Source organism: Bos taurus, chromosome 4 (assembly GCF_002263795.3).
Source record: "Bos taurus isolate L1 Dominette 01449 registration number 42190680 breed Hereford chromosome 4, ARS-UCD2.0, whole genome shotgun sequence".
Taxonomy (NCBI): Eukaryota; Metazoa; Chordata; class Mammalia; order Artiodactyla; family Bovidae; genus Bos; species Bos taurus.
The window spans coordinates 68,427,897-68,434,028 of record NC_037331.1 but is presented as its reverse complement, the minus strand read 5'-3'; the positions used below and the strand labels follow the sequence as shown (position 1 = coordinate 68,434,028).

General features: G+C 39.2%; 1 pseudogene; it reads left to right on the top strand.

The window, feature by feature from the left end:
* The first annotated feature begins 1,457 nt into the window (after window positions 1–1,457).
* On the top strand, window positions 1,458–2,251 carry LOC786954 (GTP-binding nuclear protein Ran-like; annotated as a pseudogene).
* The last annotated feature ends 3,881 nt before the right edge of the window (window positions 2,252–6,132 follow it).

Genomic DNA, 6,132 nt, shown 5'->3' with positions numbered 1-6,132 from the left:
GGCGAAAGGACTTGGTGTGTAGCAGACAGGCCTCTTGGATGACTGTAACAGTACAGAAATGTATTAAATGGTGCCCTGCTGCTTAACAAGCACTAATACAACTCTGAAACATGCCTAATTATAACCATGGTGTGTCAGGCACAAGGCTGAGTTCGTTGGAAATTCTATCCACTTTAAAGAGCATAGAGTACACCCTTAGTTATTAGTCCTTTTAAAGTATTACATTCTGGCTACTGTTGCTTGATTATATACACTGTGGACTTTGACCAAGCTCCTTCTACTATTGAATGGCTGATTAAAAAAAAAAAGTTTAAAAAAGGTAGAATAAAAACTATAAATTTAATATAGAGTCTTCAGATTTCTTACATTTATTGCTGAACTTAAGATATTTACTATCAATTAATTGACTTATTTAAAATAATACACTGTAGAAATCTTCATGTTAGGCTAAAAATATTTTTAGTATAACTTATTAGAGCAATAAGAGGTATTTTTAGTACAATGTCAAAAATGCCCTAGAGCTTTAGAATTGAAAGCATATGTACATAACTTCTGCATGTTTGGCATGAAATGTAATTTTTAAGAAATACATGGGATGTGAAACACTTAATGCAGAATAGTATTTATTCCTGTAGGAAAGGGAATGCCATCTTCAAAAATTACATAGGCACCTACATAGGTATTGATAAATAAAATTTTATTCTTTGAACTGGATTCAAGGTAAGTGGGTATTTATTATTATTTATATTTTTGAATGCCTGAAATATTTCATGATAAATATACATGTACAGTTTGCATTAATTTTTCTAAGCTAGGGCAAAATAAGCACAAAATATGCTTCTATGTCAAATATCTTGAGAATGATGAACTATTTACTATTTAGCCAAACTTTTATGGATTTGCTTCTTGATATTTCTTCATGCTCAGCATTCTTTGTAGGAATTAGTTGGCAGATAAAAGGGAAGGCCTGCAAATAAAGTGTCTGTGGAAAATGATTCCATTTTGAATATGAAGTGTGACACTTTATTCTTAGAGGGAGGTTGAAAGCCACTGTGATCACACTTCTGCCCCTTCAGTCGCCTCTGGCATTTCCCCTCTAGCCTTACCTTTGTATGTTGCAGAAGTTGGTCATTTGTCTTGCCATCTGCATTTTTGGTTCTGTGCTTCCTTTCTCATGGAAACTATTGAAAATAAGGCATCATTATTACACGAAAGAGGCCTTTCCCAGAATCCCAGTCTTTCTCCCATAAAAGTTTATATGCAAAAAAAGCCAGAGTCCACATTAGTCAGCCTTAACAAGATGTGGGAACCTAATCATGGTTCTGTTTGGTATGCAGAAAAATCTTCTTGGAAGCAAATGCTAAACAAACATATATGAAAGTGCTTATTTAGCACTATTTACACAAACTTTTTACATTTAACATTCTCATATTAAAATTTTGGGGGGCAGGAATTGTGCTTCCGCCATCTTTCCAGCCCTCAGTCAGACGGGCGCGGAAACGCTTCTGGAAGTAACATTGCGATGGCTGCCCTAAGAGAACCCCAAGTTCAGTTCAAACTTGTTTTGGTTGGTGATGGTGGTACTGGAAAAAACTACATTCGTGAAGCGTTATCTGACTGGTGAATTTGAGAAGAAGTATGTAGTTACCTTGGGTGTTGAGGTCCATCCTCTTGTGTTCCATATCAACAGAGGACCTATCAAGTTCAATGTATGGGATACAGCTGATCAGGAGAAATTTGGTGGACTGAGAGGTGACTATTAGATACAAGCTCAGTGTGCCATTATAATATTTGATGTAACATCAAGAGTTACTTACAAGAATGTGCCTAACTGGCATAGAGATCTAGTACGAGTGTGTGAGAATATCCCAATTGTGTTGTGTGGCAACAAAGTGGATATTAAAGACAGAAAGGTTAAGGCAAAGTCAATTGTCTTCCACTGAAAGAAGAATCTTCAGTACTATGACATTTCTGCCAAAAGTAACTACAGCTTTGAAAAGCCCTTCCCTGGCTTGCTAGAAAACTGATTGGAGACCCTAACTTGGAGTTTGTCGCCATGCCTGCTCTTGCCCTGCCAGAGGTGGTCATGGACCCAGCCTTGGCAGCACAGTACGAGCATGATTTAGAGGTTGCTCAGACGACTGCTCTCCCGGATGAAGATGATGACCTGTGAGAAAGTGAAGCTGGGGCCCAGCGTCGGAAGTCGAGTTTTATAGGCAACTGTCCTGTGACGTCAGTGGTGCAGCGTGTTTGCCACTTTATAACATAGCTACGCAGAACACGTGCTTAATCTTTGGATGCTGAAGGAGATGGATGGGCTTTGGAGTGAATGTTGGAGTTTAAAAAAAAAATACCTTCATTTTTTGGAACCTGCATATTTAGGTGTTTTGGAACACAGTTCTTTCCTCCTTGAGTTTCAAATACAAGACTGCTATAGTCACATGACAGTATTGAGAGGGGGAATCTTGTTTATTTCTGTCATTCCCATTCCTTTTCATTTAGAATCAGAATAAAGTTGTATTTCAAATATCTAAAAAATAAATAAATAAAATTTGAGGGGAGTGGGAGGGAAGTTCAAGAGGGAGGGAATATGTATACTTAATGCTGATTCATGTTGTTGTATGGCAGAAACCAACACAGCATTGTAAGGCAACTATCTTCCAATTAAAAATCAATTAAAAAATAAAATTTTGTTTTCCTTTTAGATACTGTCCCAGTAGCTATATAACAGTCTGTTATGAGTATAGTTCAGATAAGAAACCTCTTTAATATCATGTACATATGGGTTGGGCTTCCCTGGTAGCTCAGCAGTAAAGAATTTGCCTGCCAAGGCAGGAGATGTGGGTTTGATCCCTGGGTTGGGAAGATTCTCTGGAGAAGGAAATGGCAACCTATTCCAGTATTCTTGCCTGGAAAACTCCATGGACAGAGGAGCCTGGCGTGCCTACAGTCTATGGGGTCGCAAAGAGTTGGACACAGCTTACTGACTTAACAAAACAAGAGTTCAGTCAGTTCAGTTCAGTCAGTCACTCAGTCGTGTCTGACTCTTTGCGACTCCATGAATCGCAGCACGCCAGGCCTCCCTGTCCATCACCAACTCCTGGAGTTCACTCAAACTCATGTCCATTGAGTCGGTGATGCCATCCAGCCATCTCATCCTTTGTCATCCCCTTCTCCTCCTGCCCCCAATCCCTGCCAGCATCAGAGTCTTTTCCAATGAGTCAACTCTTCGCATGAGGTGGCCAAAGTACTGGAGTTTCAGCTTTAGCATCATTCCTTCCAAAGAACACCCAGGGCTGATCTCCTTTAGAATGATCTTTAGTTGGATCTCCTTGCAGTCCAAGGGACTCTCAAGAGTCTTCTCCAACACCCCAGTTCAAAAGCATCAATTCTTCAGTGCTTAGCTTTCTTCAACAGTTATGTTTGCAATAAGATTGTTCTTAGAATCTTGGGAAAGTATGTTTATTTTTCCAAAGAGCAATATGCTAAACTGGAAATCCTCAAACAAGCTCATGCTTTTCAAAATCTGTTGCTTAGTGAAAAGGACATCTAGGTTCTGTTGCTGGCGTTTACCCTCTGCCTGTGGGCTGGTCTTTGTGGAATGAACAGCTTTAAGGCCTGCTGACTTAGTAGCTATTTCTCCTCTCAACCTTAAAAGAGATGTGGAGAATACCAGGAGGGGAGCCAAGGAAGAACAAGAAGTCAAAGACTGCCAAGAGTGCCCGGAAGACACTGTTGTCATATTAAACAGAGCAAAAGGAACTAGGAGCATGGATCCTGCAAGTTCTTTGTGGTTTGGGGAATGAAGCCAGGACTCTGGTTTTCTCAGTTCTGTGGACTATAGCCTGGTCAGTTTCATATGAGTGTGCATGCCTAGTCCTGAGAAGCATGGGTCTACAGCTATCAGGAGCCGAGAGTAAATTCTGCTCTATATACTATTCTGCTCTAAATTTGGCTCTAAATACTGCTACTATATAAGCAATCCAAAATTATTCTCTTCAAAGCATGGGGTGGTTACATTATCTCCAGGAAAAAGAGGCTCCATGTTCCATAGGGGAAAGCCCTTCTGAGGAAATGACATTTGAGCAGAGACTGGCATAAATCAAGGAAGTTTGTTATGTGGCTATCTAGAAGAACAACATTCCTGGCAGAGGTAACAGCACATACAAAGTATATTCTGAGACAGAAGTACATTTACCTCATTTGTTTACTTTTTATTATGGAAAATTTTAAGCATATACAAAAGTAAATAGAATTGCTTAATGAACCCCACGTATCTATCACCCTGCTTCTATACATCCAATCAATTTATTAGTCTCCCTCCACATATTGGATTATTTGAAAGCAAATCCAAGACATCAGATAAATATTCAGTATGGATTTATAAAGGTGCAAACACTTTACTTTGACTTGATGCTACATCATTACCACACAAAAATTATCAACAATTCCTTAATATCATCCAGTATTCACTAGTGTTCAATTTCCCCATACTGGCTCATATATATTTTTGCTAATTGGTTTGTTAAAGTCAATTTTTAAATGAGGTGATCTGGAATGTCTAAGAATAGCAAGGAGGATAGTGTAGCTGGAAAGAATAGAACCCAATAAACAGCAAGTCTCGGCCCATTAAAGTAAGTGAGAGAAGGTGAGCAGAGGTTAGTTACCAGGAGGAAATGAACAGGCTGATCCTGGCTGGCAGGGGTGCACAAGCTTCTGTTTGCGCTTGCCTGGTTTGCCCAGTTCCAGAAGAAGCCAACTAGAAGATGAGATGCCCCACCCCTGAGGTCCTTGAATTCTTTGTTCTCAGACACTCCTCAAAGTGTCCAGACTGGAGAGAACACCAACTTTTGTGCTCAGCACTAAACTGGGAACCTTTCTACACCAGCTCTTAATTCTCACAATAACCCTGCAAGATACGAATTCTTACTTGTAAAACATGAAACTAAGGCTCAGAGAGGTCAAGTGTCTGGTATGGTGTAGAGAACAGAATTGAGCACTGGCCCTGTGGCTCCAAAGCTGGTCTTTGCTTTCTGATATTATGTATTATATATGGATTTGTTTATTGTCTGTATCCTCCCCAACCAGAATATAAGCTCCGTAAGGGCAAGGATCTTGTCTATTTTATTCACTGTGATCTTCCTGGGCCTAGAGAAAGTACCTTGAGTATAGGAAAAATACCTGGCACGTAGGAGAGATTAAAAATATTAATTCAATGAGTAAAGTACATGTTATACACCTTGAATCTCACGGGAAATGCTTTTACAAGGATTAACTCTACAAATTTCAGGGTCTTCGTGGTGCAATATGAGACTTCCCACTTTTTCTCTACTTCTTCAGTTCTTGCTACATCCACAGCACTGGGATGGCTTGGAATGTCATCACGGATGGGAAAGGTGAAGAAAGCTCTGAATTGATCCCAAATGCGATATTATTTTATACCTACTAGACTGGTAAAAAAGAAGGTCTGAAAACATCAAATGTTAGTGAGGATGTGGATTAACAGGAATTCTTATATGCCACCGGTGAGAATATGCATTGATACAGTCACTTTGAAAAAGTTTGGTACTAGCCTCTAAAATTGAACTTGCTCATACTCTGAGACTCAACAGTTCCAACTCCCACCCTGGCACTCCCAGACCTTATTTCTAGAGAACCCATAACTATTACCAACTGACACATTTACAGCAGCCTGGTTCACAATGGCAAAAAAATAAATAAAATTTTAAACTTATTAAGGAACGCAAATGTCCAAGGACTTTAGAGTGAATTCATAAGCTTTGCTATCATCAAGGAACAATACAGATGGATCTTTGAAACACATTCTTGGGTTTAAAAAAAAAGAGTAAACAAATGAAGTTATAGAAGATTAATTCAATATGATATTTTAATAAAAAACAAAATGATACACAATTTAAAGATACATGCATATGTACCACAACTACTTTGTTGTTGTTGTGAGTTTTACTTTATTTAAAATTTTTTTATTTTATATTGGCTACTGCTGCTGCTGCTAAGTCGCTTCAGTTGGGTCCGACTCTGTGCGACACCGTAGATGGCAGCCCACCAGGCTCCTCTGTCCCTGGGATTCTCCAGGCAAGAATACTGGAGTGGGTTGCCATTTCCTTCTCC